Source organism: Gallinula chloropus (assembly GCF_964237585.1).
Source record: "Gallinula chloropus genome assembly, chromosome: 11".
NCBI classification, from domain to species: Eukaryota; Metazoa; Chordata; class Aves; order Gruiformes; family Rallidae; genus Gallinula; species Gallinula chloropus.
Window position 1 is genome coordinate 14781375 of NC_140096.1, and position 14750 is coordinate 14796124.

The following is a 14750-nucleotide window of genomic DNA, read 5'->3' on the forward strand; positions in this document are numbered from 1 at the left end:
TTGTAGGAACTGAATTTTTAAGCTATCTGAATACAATACGATTACATGAACACAGACAGGCAAAAGAGAATTGGCAGGATAAAGTAAGTGATTTCTACCACTTAGAACCTCTCTCAGAAAATTTTATGCTATGCAAGTGCTCTCTAATAATTTATATCCATGCTTAAAGTGGGATTTGTCTGCTGTGTTAAAAAAAGTGTTGTGTGTTCATCATGCCCTAAGGCAGTAGTGGTGAAATGAGTTGGGTCATTATTTAGGTTACGAAAAAAATGTGTCAAATAGCAATTGCATAGTTTAACTTTAATGAAGCAGAAATCTTCTCAACAAAGATATAAGTACAATTTATTCTCTTATTTTGAAATTATTGTTCAAGAAAAACAATAGAGGAAGAGTCCAGGTTTCTTAATCTTTCCATCGTTCTTAATCTGTGACTTTTACTTGGGCAATCTGTGAGAAAGTGGACTATTCTGTATATGCCAACAATGAAAAAAGTAGAAAAGTACATTGTGAATCTTACATTTGCTGTATGCAAAGTATATGGCATGCAGTGGAGAAGTTTTTGAACAGATTGTACTTGAATTTGCAACTTGAATTAACTTTGAGAGGTTAATTCTTTAACAAACTGAGATTGTAAACTATTCAGAAAAACATTAACGTGTGCCAGTTGAAAAGTAAAATGCAAGCATTAGAGACTGCCATCGTAACATATTTGGATCAGAAACATTCATTGGCTTGTACAAAAATGTGTTTGTAGAGAGTATTCTAGTGGATTTTTATTTTGTATGTTTTGCAAAAACTTTTGGAGAAGTAGGAGCCTGATCCTTTGTTTTTCAGCCTCTGTAAAACTTCTGACTTCAATGAGCATTTTGAATTTGCCATGTTTTCAATATACTTGTAGTTCTAGGAGACTAGCCAAATGAACAGAAACTTCCAGAGACTTTATTTATGTGTCCAAGTTTATTGATGGACCTTTTACAGTAACATCTTCCTCACACAATTTCAGAGTCCTTCATTAGCAGTTATCCACAAATCACATACTTGCATTAGGTAACACAGATTAAATATATTCCTTTTTTTGCTTTCACTGTGTAAGAGTTTCCCCCTTCCCTCATTGTCTAAAATATCCAGTTTGAAAAAAAAAAATTCAAAATACAAACTGCACAAAAATACCATTGAATATCACCTAGTTTTTTATCAAATACTTCAATTTAATCATGGTTTTGCAGTTTTATATTCTTGTATAAAGTATGCTCATCTTAGTTCCTGCATAGTAATTCCAGTAATTTGAAAGGGAGTTTCAGCATTACTTCACATTTCTTATTGTTTCCATTCTGCTGCTCAGTAGTGGGTTTGTTAACACTTGGACAGAAAAGTCCATCTACTTAAGCACTGCCCTCTGGACACTGGTGGGGATCAATCTACAGGACCACAGCCTGCGTGGTCCCTGCAAATAACTCTCCTAGCATTCTGTAAGTAGTTATTCAGGCATTTTGTGAAACAAAGCTGATATTCTGTAAATTCCTAAAACAAAAAAGAATAAAAAAGGTTTAATTTCTGTATTTACTTCCCTGCATGTGTATCCCATAGAAACCCATAAAAACAGTTTTCATATCAATGTGAGAGAATTATCACTGAATTATATTCCAGAATATGTAAACGAGCATTCAATGACAGTACTCATTTACACTTCCAGAGCACATACTCTATTCTACACAGTTCAAATTGTAGAATGTTTTTGTTCAACAGGACATCAGCTAAAAATACCCCAATGTGAATATTGGGATATTGATGAGACTCTACCCATAGTTTTATTTCAAACATGTTTTATCTAATAGCACAGTATAGACTTTCCATACCAATTAGTAATGGAGTGACTTGAAGGGGTAGATTGGCATTTTCAGGGCAGTGACAAGAGTTCTTGAATAGTATATGAATAAGTCTAGAAAGGAATTAGGTAGAAATTCTTTAAATTAGGTAGAATACTCTAGAAAGGTAATACAAGATAGTTCTGTACAAGCAATTGCAAGCAAGATTTGTCTGAAAAGAAAAAAAACTGAGGGCATTAAGGATTTTGATTTTTTTCTCTTGTTATGGGAATGCCTATACTAATTTTTTTGCTCATCTACTAAGATAAGTAATCAAACTATTAGAAAAAGAAACTGTGTTATTAAAGAACATAAAACCCATGATATACTTAGGTTTTAACCAGCATGAAATCTTTCTCTGGACTGCAGAAAAAGAGCTAGAAACCCATGATTTTAATCCCCTGAGCACTGAGGTGAAAGCCAGCCTGGACATTACATACCTTTTGGGGGATTGCCAGCTCTTACCAACCTTTCTATTTGCTTTGCAATAACTTGGCTGTTTCTTTGCATGCTGAGATGAGCCAGTGGGGTGTCAGAGGGGGCACAAGCATGCCATGAAGAAAAAGATTTCATTGATAAAATTAGACCCTTTGCCTTATTTTCTTCACATGTTAGGTAGTTGTCTTGACACCCATAATAAACGTTTCCTTTTCAGTGACATCCATGTTACTCCTTGCTAGCTAATATCCGCTGTGCTTAGTTTTATCCCTAATGTAAATTATTAGCCTTTAGATACTGGAAATGTTAGCATGTTGTTGCTGTAGGCTAAGTGTAATTCCTTTAATCTTGGTGGTAATTTCCTGGTTAAATATTTGAAATAAATACCTTTAAATAAATAACTTCGTACAAGTAATAGTAATTAATTGTGTCACTTAGTACTACATTTGGATATTCAGTAATTTCTGACTCAATATATTTTACCTTTTATGTTTAGAGTCTGATTTGGCAAAGAATATGCCTTGTTTATAATCATGTGCTTTAATCAGCATGTTTTGGTTCTGTTTGTGTCAGAGAATACAGTGAAAATCTAATATGGAGTGTAGAATGCTGTTCTCAATGGTAATCTATAGACACTAGGTGATGGTAGGGACTTTCTACTGTGCTCTCCTATAGTTTCAGAATGTACTAAAAGACAGCTGGGTCAGAAATTCAGCTTTTATGCCAATGCCTTTCATCTGTTAAAGATTAACTGGTTAGATATGGCTGAGATATTATGTGTGTTCTTGTATAATACAGTTGCAGCACAAATACGTTAATTATATCTAGGTCATTCATGAAACAGAGTTCACTTCACCTTATGCCGCTATTCACAGAAACTTGTTTTGATGGTACCTTGCAGACCTTCATTAACTTAAGGGTAAGTCAAAGAAAATCAAATGATTTTTAAGCAAGGGCCCAGCTATTGTGTTCGGTTGTTTTCTCGCAAACAATGAGATTAAAAAGCTTTTAAATGATCAGAAAACAATCAAGGGATGGAATATGAGTTGACTTGTATTTTTGGCCTTGACATAGAGGACATCATAAAGGGTGGAGTGAGTCGCTGTTATGAGAGAGATTATGAGGGGCTGTATTTTATCTTTTTTGATGTTCATGCAAATCTAGTGTGATTTTTTTTTCCCCATTCTGTTTGAATGTGATTGAACTCTCCATATTTTTAAGGTTGACCTGCAAGTTGAGAATTGTCTCCTCCTTTGAAAGATTTCCTGTGCTGAAGCATTTTCTTTATACTCATTTTCTATTTTTTTATTTCTTAAAATGTAAACAAACCCAAAATTTGCCAGGGAAATTTCATGGATGTTTGCTCCTTTGTGTTTCAACTTTGGGTGCATAAAAAAATCTCTGATAGTTGCCTCTCTTTTGTAAATTGCATGTTCACACCATGACCCCTGAGTCGTCTACTACTGTCAATTCTGATTTTATGGAGTAATTTGTGCTGCATTTTTCCTCACTTTACAGCTCTCCCTTATGAATCCTGGTAGAATCCAAGTTGCTACAAATGAGTTAAACGGATACACCATAAAGATAATTTCTTTCCTATGGAACGACTCAACATTTGAAGCATGATATATTTCACTGAATGTCAAAAAATATATATATATAATTCTTCCTCTAAAGGAGGAATTAAATACACACATTGCATATTTTTATAGCTGATGCATAGTGTTTTGCTATTTCCTCTGACTTAATTTTGTATCTTTTTCATCTTTCTATCCTATTTTTCTAGCTTCTGTTTTTGCCTTGCATCTGTCTCGTAATGGCATTCAGATTTCAAATACCCTTCCTATTAACATTTCATAACATCCTGACACTTCCTCAGTGTAAGACAATGACAAATGACAATTTCCTTGGCTTCATGTCCATTTTACAAATGTACATATACAAATATATGCAGTTGCAGTTTTCAAATAGTATTTGCTCTCTTTGCCCCTGCACTTGCTATGTAGTATGTCTGAAACAATAAGGCCTCCTGTTTGAGGCGGTTTATATTTGAGAATAATTCTGCAATCCAGCTGAAGCATCACACATTGGCAGAAGAATAACAAACCAAGAAATACTTTGAGTAAGAAATAGAACAGTGAAGCTTTCAGAATGTGTGAAGAACAACTGGAGAAGGCTTGCACAGCATTTCATTCTAAGCATTGGATTTCTTCCAGAAGGAAAATGCTGGCTCCAAACACTGTTTTGCAGTTTTCAGTTAAATCAAAGGAAGTAACCAGTTCTGTTTCTTTTTACAAGAATTTGAAAGTGTTGTATACTGCATAAAAATGAACTGGAAGACATGTAGTCTCACTTAAGACACAAATAGATAAGGATATGAGTCAAAACCTGATTAAAAGCTAAAAGCTGATGAGCCTAAGATGGGGACAGCTGCAGGGGAGAGGGCTAGTGGAGGCTTCATAGAACCTTGTGACATTTCTGTCACACCGGCACTGACTCCTTACAAGATGCAAATGGACGGTCTGGAGCTAGCAGAATTTACCAAGCAAAAAAACCCCAAACCTGTCCAATGTGAAGTTCATGTAGACCTGAACAACTGCAACAAAAAATCCAGTTTAAAGAGGGAATGGCAATTATTTTAATTCTGCAGTATCAGTGTTGTTCTAAATATGTGTGGTAGTGAACTCATTAGATATGGACTTGTTCACATTCTTGTGGCTTTCTATGGGCTTTGTGTTGTGTGCTCTGCCACACTAGTCATCCTGGCTTGCACTTCACTAGATCTATGCTGTCCCAAACCCTTCCCCAGAGCTACCAACTATGATCCTCCTTCCCTTCTTGTCACTGGCAGCAGTAAGTAATGTCTGGCAAAAGAAGAGTTTATCATGAACCAAAACATATCAAATATTGCTTTAACCAAAAGAGTAAACTCACTGATATGACAGAGAAATCAAATGAATGTTGATGGCATCTCTCTTGGCATATGGGAGCTCTAAATAGAAGGCAGGCTAGAGCTTTAAAAAAAGTAAATGAGGCAAGATTTGTAAGGAGAGGTAATAGGTCTTATTTGATCATCTGATGCTGGTAAAAAAAGAGACCAGCTTGTGGAAGGAGATGCCTTTTTTGTAGTTTACTTTTCTATTTTACTGGATAGATAATTATAACTAAAATATTGATTATAAATTAGATAGATGTTTCTAGAAGTTATGTTTAACTTTCCTTTAAAATTGCAAAAGTAGTTACTTTTCTATTTATCAAGGGGGTTTTTAATCAATTTTTAGATAAATACAACGCATATAATTATCTGTATTTCTCCACTAGTTTCTTTCTTATAGTGGAGCAGTAGAGCAGATACAGATTCATTGACTGATCAAAACCCCAGAATTACAACTCCTTAGACAACCAGGTTAGTTCTGAGATGAACTTTGACTATTGCTGTTCACTGATTTTCTGATTTACTGGACAGTTTAAGTTGCTGTCTATAATCAAAAAGCTTTGCTTTCCTGCCGTTTTCTTCTTCTAAAAGCTGACCATACATATATTACAGAACTACTAAGCATAAAGTCTCTACTAAAGTTTACTATATACAGTATAAAATTTCTGCAAAAGAGGTGCAATTTTTTTAATCATAATGTACATTTAAATCTCAGTGCAAAATGTTATTTACATTTTCAATTTTTCTAATAAGTAAGCTTTATATAACTGTTGCATTAATAAATCTGGCTCTTTGTAATGGAGAAAATCTGTTTTTCAGATTTTATATGATATAAATAATTCAAGAACTGGAGGACTGTACTGCTGCTGTTTAACACAATTATGGATACACCAATATTAATTATAAGCTGTCATTAGGCTGTCTCTTGCCACATGCTGTCTTTGACAATAGCCATGGAACAGTTCAGAGTGTGGTGACATAATCTTAAAAAGCCTTTGGATATAGTGTTATTTATTTAAAAAAATCAAATTACTTTTGCTAAGACACGTTTAAAACCGACCAAACCATATCTGCAAAAGTGATTTAAAGTCTACATGAGTCTTTTCCCATTAATTTTTCATGAGACAGTCTAAGTGGATAAATTATTTTGAAATTGGGATTTAGTCATCTAAGTAACTTGTTACTTAGTCAAACTTTTAATTAACTAAACTGTTCTCTTTATAATTCATATTGAGCAATTTCCTGCAGCAGTATTTTACAGGTGAAAATCCACGGATTGCTGATTTACTGAATAAGAAATAAAATACAAAAAGGATGACTTGTAAAAAGGTTTTAATTTATTGCTTTTTCATTTCACTTGAGGATGCTTTTATTTTTGTTCTGTGGGTTTCCAATTTTTCTTAAAAGCATTATTTTATGAGCCATTGACATATATACCATCACTCTCTTAAACTGTAAAATTTTTTTAAAGATTTGCAGGATATTCTACATGGAACACACAACTCCTCAAGGACAAGCTTTAAGGTTTTTATTAAAATTCCAAAGAAGAATTATTTCTTTGTAAGAATAACACTAATATTAAAAAACAAATCTAGAAGGAAACCCCTGGGGAAAAAAAAAAAAAGAGAGAAAAAAGCTTTAACAAGTTTTGTAATTCCCAAAAAGAAACTTCAATTCTTTTAAAAGTTAGATTTAATTGACACATTGTGCATGGAGTTTGTGCAGCATAAATTGTTTGGGAAATATTTTAGAGATGGTGTTAGGAGTAGAGGAAAATTAAATTTCACAGAGATACAGGACACCAGCCTTGTCTTAAGCAATAATCATAGAGGGCTAAAAGGATGTCAGTGTTATGTAGACAAACTTGTCTTGAGTCCTCTAACTTTTGCACTGATTCTTACCAGTGTGCTGACTATTGGCTATTTTCTTGAATTAAGTTAGTATAGAAGAAAAAAATAAATTCTCTCATTTAGTTCACAACTCCTGTACTAAATATCTCTGATCTACAGATAAGCAAAGAATGTTCTAGTCTGAGTGTTATTTAAAACAAAGATAATTTTGATTCTACAGAGTATATTATCCTAACTAAAATATAAGCACACCAAATGTTCAGAACACAGCTAATTAGATAGGCAACTATTTTATAATGGGAACAGTTCATCCCACTTGATATATCATTATCCAAATGCAGTTTTTAAACTATATAAGATCTAATTTTGCACAGCACTGTTCGTTCGTTAGTAATCCATATGCATTGAAGTAATGGAACTATTTGCAGTAGAAACGACTCACATGCTCAGAGGACTATAAAAGCAGCTCTTCATATGACAACCTGTATTTTCCACTTCTTTGTTTTATCATAAGAGATGCATTTCTAATAGATTACATTGCATTTCAAGTATATTTTACATTTCCAAAAGGTCTTGAAAACTCTCTCTTAAATGACTTTTGAGATGCATTTGAATTTTTCTCATTCTTGTGAAAGTCCCAAAAGAAAGGAACACAAGTTGCCACCAACAGGGAAGTTTCTATCATTTTGTAAATTTGATATTCATTTTGTTTCATAGAGCTGCTGAGTGATTTTAAAAGTGCCTAACATGATATCATTCCAGTAACAGAAAGGAGCTTACTTGTTCACTCATTTTAGCAACCTAATCCTGTATTGCCAATGTAACCCATCCTCAGTTCTTCTATAGAAAAAATACATATAGTAGACTTACCTTTTTTAAGAAGTAGTAAAATAAAATAAAAAAGTCATTTCTTTATGTAATCCCCTACCGAGAATAAATTTAGTTTAGTCTGCCTCCAGTTTTTATCACTTTGTAAATGTCAGATTTAGAAAATGTATACTGAGTTTTATACAGAGATGTGAAAGATTTAAGTTCATGTCATCTAATAATTCTTACCTACTTCAGTCTTGGGTTTTGCCTTCTTAAAAATGGTCTATGCTTCAAACCTTCTGGTTTTCCTATTTCTCCTTTCATCTTTAGACATCGCTTCTGTTTGCTGAATGCATGAGTTGCATTGTTTTCCAGGATACCTATCTTAATCATATTTAACATAAAATAATGGGATAATTAGGGCAGGAAGAAATCTCAGGAGGTCTCTACTCAGAGAATTGTCTCCTGCTCAAAGCTGCATCAGCGATGAGATCAGACTAGGTTGCTTAGGGCTTTACGGAATCACATCCTGTAAAGCTGACGGGAAGGAACCCGATGCAAGGCTTCACTTTTCTCATGGTGAAACAGTTTTTCCTTCTGTCAAGCCATGAACACTCTTGTTTGACTGCTTCAGTGCTTGGTAAGAGTGTGGTGCGTGCTCTGCAAGTGTCAACAACTCATCTGTTACTTTGCAGAGAACACGATGAAAATAGCTGTATATTTGCATCTCATCTGATACGCATATTTACACAGCCCCAGCACCATTAGGGACTCTGTGTCCCTGTCCTGTGCAGTGATGCAGCCACTTAAGAAAAAAAGCGATATTTGGAACCAGTTCACCCTAAGCATGTACTGCAAAGTCCATGATGACAAATGACAAGATCTTTTGTTTCTTGTGGAAAAGTTCCCTCCCAACACAGCCCCATATCAGCTACTATGAGGAAAATTAACTCTACCCCAGCCCAAACCAGCAATGGAAGAATCAGCCTGAATTTTCAGGTTTTAATATTCTTTATGTTTATTTCTCCTTGAGGTCTTATTTTTTCTGCATAAGCTTTTCACGGTTTTCCCGATCTGTTCAGAATTAAGATGTTTCAGATAGCACAATGGTAAATATTTTCTTGTTATTTCAAACACACACATTATTTCTTGTATTGTGTTTTCATTGTAAATACAAGCTCCAACATTTTCCCAGGCACTGAAGGTCTTTCTTAATTTAATTTCAAAATACAATCTGAAATATACTAAGTGCCTTAAGAAATATGTATTTCAATTAGAAAATAGTCTGTGATGTAATGCTGCTTCTTTGCAGCCTGTTATTTCATGCCATGCTCAAGTAACAGAAAGAAGTAGCAAATACAGCATGTTGCAGAGTTTAATAGTCTTGGATCAAGAAGATGTAGGAAGAGGAATTAACTTCTAAAGCGAAGATTTATTTGCAAGCGTATTCTCCCATCAAGCCACGTCATGATGATATTTAGAAACCTGCCTCATGCCCTTTAAAACAGGTATATATGTAAGGTCAAGGGGTGTTCACTATTTTAGTTTCAGAATTAACTAGGAATAATGAGTCTAAATGGCTGGTACTAGTTAGGTTTTACACTCAAAAGTATACCATTTTAGGTTTCTACAGAAATGCCTGTAGAGGAAGAATTTGATAGAACACTATTTGTAGGAGGGTGGGTTAGACTGAAAACTTGTAACTTGCTATCAGTATCATGTAGAAAACATTGTTTTTCAATGATGTTTCTCATCAGCAGATACATTTTCTTCTTCCCTTTGTTGTCCATGTCTGCCCTCTGAACAATTATCATACAGACAGAAAGTTTTGTTTTTCCTCTTGTACTTTGAGCTTTCAAAATGGTTTTGCCCTAGGCAGAACTTTCTTTTGCTTAGCTCCTGTCTAAGCTATTGTGCTATCAAAATATGAAAGAATACCATGCAGCTGAGGGTCAAGAAAGTAAAACATGCACACCCGCTTGGCAATTGTTCCTTGTGCCTCCTTATGTCCTATCTACATACATTTCCCTGTCAACACTGAACATGCAATGCAGCTTCGTTCAAAGGCTAAAATTCTGTTCTCACTCCTATACCAATTTTTAGCAGAAGTGCTAACTCCTGGGCCTTTCATTAGTGGTGCAATAATATATATAATTCAAAGAGCTATAGCTTGAGTAAAGATTTTTAGGATTCTATTTTAAGTCTACAGTTCTGAAAGTTGAGTAATAATACAATGACTAAAGGAACATTGGAATTAAGAGGTGAACCTCATACTGTCCCCTACGTATTTTCAGGTTCAGGCTTTGCAGATCATTTGAAAAAGAAAGGTCACTTACTAGAGGTCTCTTTTTTTTCCTTCTGCTAGGATTCAAAAAATCAAATTCCAGCCTAAGAAAGGGATAACTTCATTAGTTTTATCTGAAATTATTTCAGTAATAAGTGTAATAACAGCTCATTAGCAGTTCCATGAGTGTTTTGTACATGTTGGGGGCCTCTAGAAAAGTATTAATGTCACTAAAGGGAAATCAATGCCATGAACCAGTCTCAAAATTTTAATGTTTCATACAGATATAACACAAGAACTGTACAAATATGGGACAAAAAGTGTATCTTCATTATGAGAATCTTGAGAGTACCATTGGCAAAAGAGCATCTTGAAAATATTATATCCTCTGGATTGCTGCACTGTGTTTTTCTTCCTTTAAAGTACTACAGTTTGGGAGTTTTGAAGTTTGACATGCTTAAAACTAGGTGCTTGGGGTTTTTTTTTCCTAGTTACTGAGTGGCAATTTATTGCAGGAAAGAAAATAGCCAGAAGGGAAAAGTCACGGTATTGTTTTTGCAGTTCCTTGTTGGTTGGTTTGACCTCCAGCGTTTGTTTTTGGAAGGGCGTTACAGTACGATCCCACATATGGATGATATTAACCTTTACCATATATTTTCTCAAGGGGAAATTCCTTCAGGCTCATATGGGAAAGCTGTGTGGGTAAATCCTGTGAATACTAATGGAATGGTGGAATCATTGCTTTTTCAATGAAAAAATTGTCAAAAGTGTCTATTAAAACATATGACAATTCCTATATACCTTATGCATTTTAGTAATCAATGAGAAATTCTGTCCTCATATTCACATACACAATTACTACAAATACCAGGGGGAGATCATATGTAAGAGGTTATATTTTGTACATTTATAGTGATATAACAATGATACTTTTAAAAGCCTAACACTACATTTTGCTAAGAAAAATAAGTATCGATGGCTTTCCTTGCCTGAAAATAATTCCCATAACTTGTAAATGCTCAGTGTGCTACAAAAGAAAAAGAAAACCTCCATATGACTAAGTCCCAAATTTAGGATCTGTTATGACAACTGAAGTCCAAGTGAATGTGATGACTTTTAATTTTGTTTTAATTTCCTATCACAGTCTTGCAAGTTCTTTTTTTTTCTTTTCCTGTAAATTAGAGAAGCATTGCCTAGCATATAAATGATTATGGGTATGTGTCGGTTGCACTGTGAGTATGAAAAAATTGCTTATATTAACAGAATAATACATGTAAATCACTATATTCTGAGCTGAAATTGTAGCTTTAAATTGAGCTAACAACCCTTTATTCCAAATTTGCTCTGCTGATGCACAAAGTCAATTTGGCACCAAAGGCAGAAAACATTATGACTGGATGTCATGGAAATCTGGCTATACAACAGGGAGGTTTCTACGTCTCAGTTTCATAGTTCAGGCTAGTAGTTGTAGTTGCTAGCTACAGTCTTTAAAGTCTTTCAGGCTTTGAAAACCTGGTCCCTATTTGGTGAGACAGTCTGCAATATTCTGTTCAATTCCAGATAGTTTTATGCCTAAACAACAAAAAGCCAATCTTCAAGCAGTTTAACCAACATGTTTGAAAATAATCTTTATTAAGTTTTGATACTGCTGAAGGTTTTGGAATGGGCAGAGTGATTATGACTCAGAACATCTGGCAGTTAATTGGATCTATGACTCTGCTGTGTTTTTAAATCTGTTTATTTGATTTCTTACATAATCTCTGGATTTGAGGTGCAATTTCAGTAGTGTAAGCTCAATTTCCCTACTAAGACATTCATGATGACACTTTAAGGAGCCAAGGATATCAGTGAGAATAGGAAATTAAAGCTCTGTAGATTCTCTTACATAGATTTAAGCTTCCGTTTTTTATTGGTGGGACAGTTTTCATTTTATTAATTTCAGGTTAGCATCATGTTTCTACATGATCAATGGCTTCTGAAAACAGATAGACTGCTATTTGATATTCCTGAAAAACACAGTTCTGGAGATTTGCTTTTTCATACACTCTCTTCTACTTCAAGATTACAGCATTTCAACAGAGGAGGTATGATATGACAACCCTGCACTCCTTGATCCAGTATTTTGCAGTAGCTCTCAATTTAGTGAGAGGTAAATAAAGTAATACTTTTTAAATTCTGGTAATAAGTAAAAAGGCATTCAGTAATGTTTTTAGTCCCTATTACTTCCTCGAATAAGTCTTTCAATTATAGCACTACATATGTTGTTGTTAGGCGATAAATTATTATTAATGCAATCTAATGAAATTTTATTCTTGTCTTAGAAAAATATAGCTAATTTCCTCTTTGGCCTTTCACAGGTCTTCTTGCATCGATGAGGTTTGGTTTTCATGGAAGACAATCATTTGAAGAGAAAAGCCTTCTCCAATCTACAAAATGTTTGGATAGAAGCACTGATAGAAACAAACCCAATTTATCAAATGGCACAGCTGTTCACTGTATGTTCATAATGATCCTTTTTATTTGGGTGCTGTTTGGTATTTATAGCTAATTAACTCCCTTTTACACCACCCAGCAATCTGCATTTAGAGAACAGAGAAAACTGAAATAGATTGAATTAGAAGATGCTAAATATGTAGCACAAATTCAGTTAATTCACTGTAGACTAGTTACTACCAAAGAATTGAAACATATTTACAGCTTTTTTTTCCCTGTTACTCTGTATTTATTTTTTTAAAATTTTACTTAAAAGGCTGAGCTTGAAGACTCAAAAGTTGGAGGAGCTCTAAAAGCAAATATTCTGATTTTCTCATTATTACCTTTGAAGGGACTGTTTTCAAGGTAAGGTAAAGTAAAGGAATTGTTTCCATTGTTAATGTTAAACTATCGATATATGGGCCATGTTCTGTGAGGGGCTGAATCTGTTTCCCATGTGCCTCTGGTCAACTCGAGTAAAGAAAATACATTGCTGCTTTTCCTCTTCCATTGCTTCCAAGTCAGCAATTTGAAACTGAGTTTCAGAAATGGAGAACTGTGGTGTTATCACTTAAGTGTAGTAAAATAGGTAATGGTGGCTTATGAAATAGATTTCCAGTGTAGGTGGAAATAACTTAGAAATGACTTGCTAAATACTTATTTACAGAGCATAGGTTCCTAGTTAAATTCCACAGTAATAAGCTGTATATACCTTCTCATCACAAATTTTGGGATGTAGCTTATATGATTTTTAGAATATCAGTTACTAGCTCTTTTGGTAGTGGATGCTACCAATTAGAGGGGACAAAGGTTTACAGAAGCGGGGAAGAAGAATAAAACCTGACAATTTGGAGGCTTAAGCATTTCTAAAACTTTTTTTTTTCCTTCCAGTAAATGGCTTTTTGAACCAAAATCACTATTTCCCAAGCTTTTTTCTCAGAACTTAGTTTTTTGGGGTTAATACAAAATTTTATTTTGACAGGGTTATTTCGGACTGATGGTTTTCATGCTTCTTTTTATCGTTAATTCTCACTGCACGACCTTATATCGGGTAAATATTCAGGTATGATTGCATATATTTCATATGGTCTGCTGTTAGGTGATGTCTTACAGTTTTCCCATTATAAAATATGTGATAAAACTGTCTTCATATAAGTACATTGGAACCTTATTGTTTTTAAAACATTTATTGATCTTTAGATGAGTCTTTCCTACAATTATTGATAGCAGATGTAGGGGATGGGAGGCCTTATTACTTATTTGGTTTCCCTGCAGTAAGCTCCTTTCAAAAATTATAATATATAAATAATAAAAATTATATTTGAAGTTCACATGTGAACTTACTTCTGCTGTAGTATCTCTGGGAAGACAAGGTAAGCACGGGAAACGAAAAAGGGAGAGATACATCTATCACTGACTGCCTGTGAGATTTACTTCTGGCTTCTTACTTCAGCTTCACCATCAATGGTCAGATTTACCTCACAAATGTGGTGAGGCTTGCTTGTGTCTGATTGTTGGGCTGCTTTTTCTTTATCTTGGATTTTGAAAAAATTAAATTTCCACCTCTCTGCCCTGCCAGACTTTTCAGTTGCCCTCAGTCAGTGCCGCAGCAGTAGTAAGATAATTGGTTGTTGTTTTCTTCGCTGTTCCCTGAACATACCAAAATGCTTTTAACCAAAACACAGTCCTCATAGCCCTGCATATCAACAATATTGAAGTGTTATCTGAGTATTGAAATGACATGTTATTTGTTTGTGTATTATTTAATTTTCCCTGAGTTTAAGGCAAGATAATGTTTCTATTGTTAAAGTTTAATAACACAAGTGGGTGTTAATTTTGATAGAGTTCAGGAACTACAGTATAATGCTGCTAGAATTTTAGATATAGAAGAGGAATTTTAAATAATAGATAATAGAAAACTGCTGTAAATTTCAGTAATACAGTGCTAGTATCAAATACAATGAGCAGCCGGTCCGCAGATGAGAGATTCAAACCACTTTGAACAGATCTCTTGTTCAATTGGCAGTCATTAAAGAGGCATTTTTACTGATTTAGCGTCTGGTATTCAGTCAGAATTCATAGTTCTGAAAATGTAT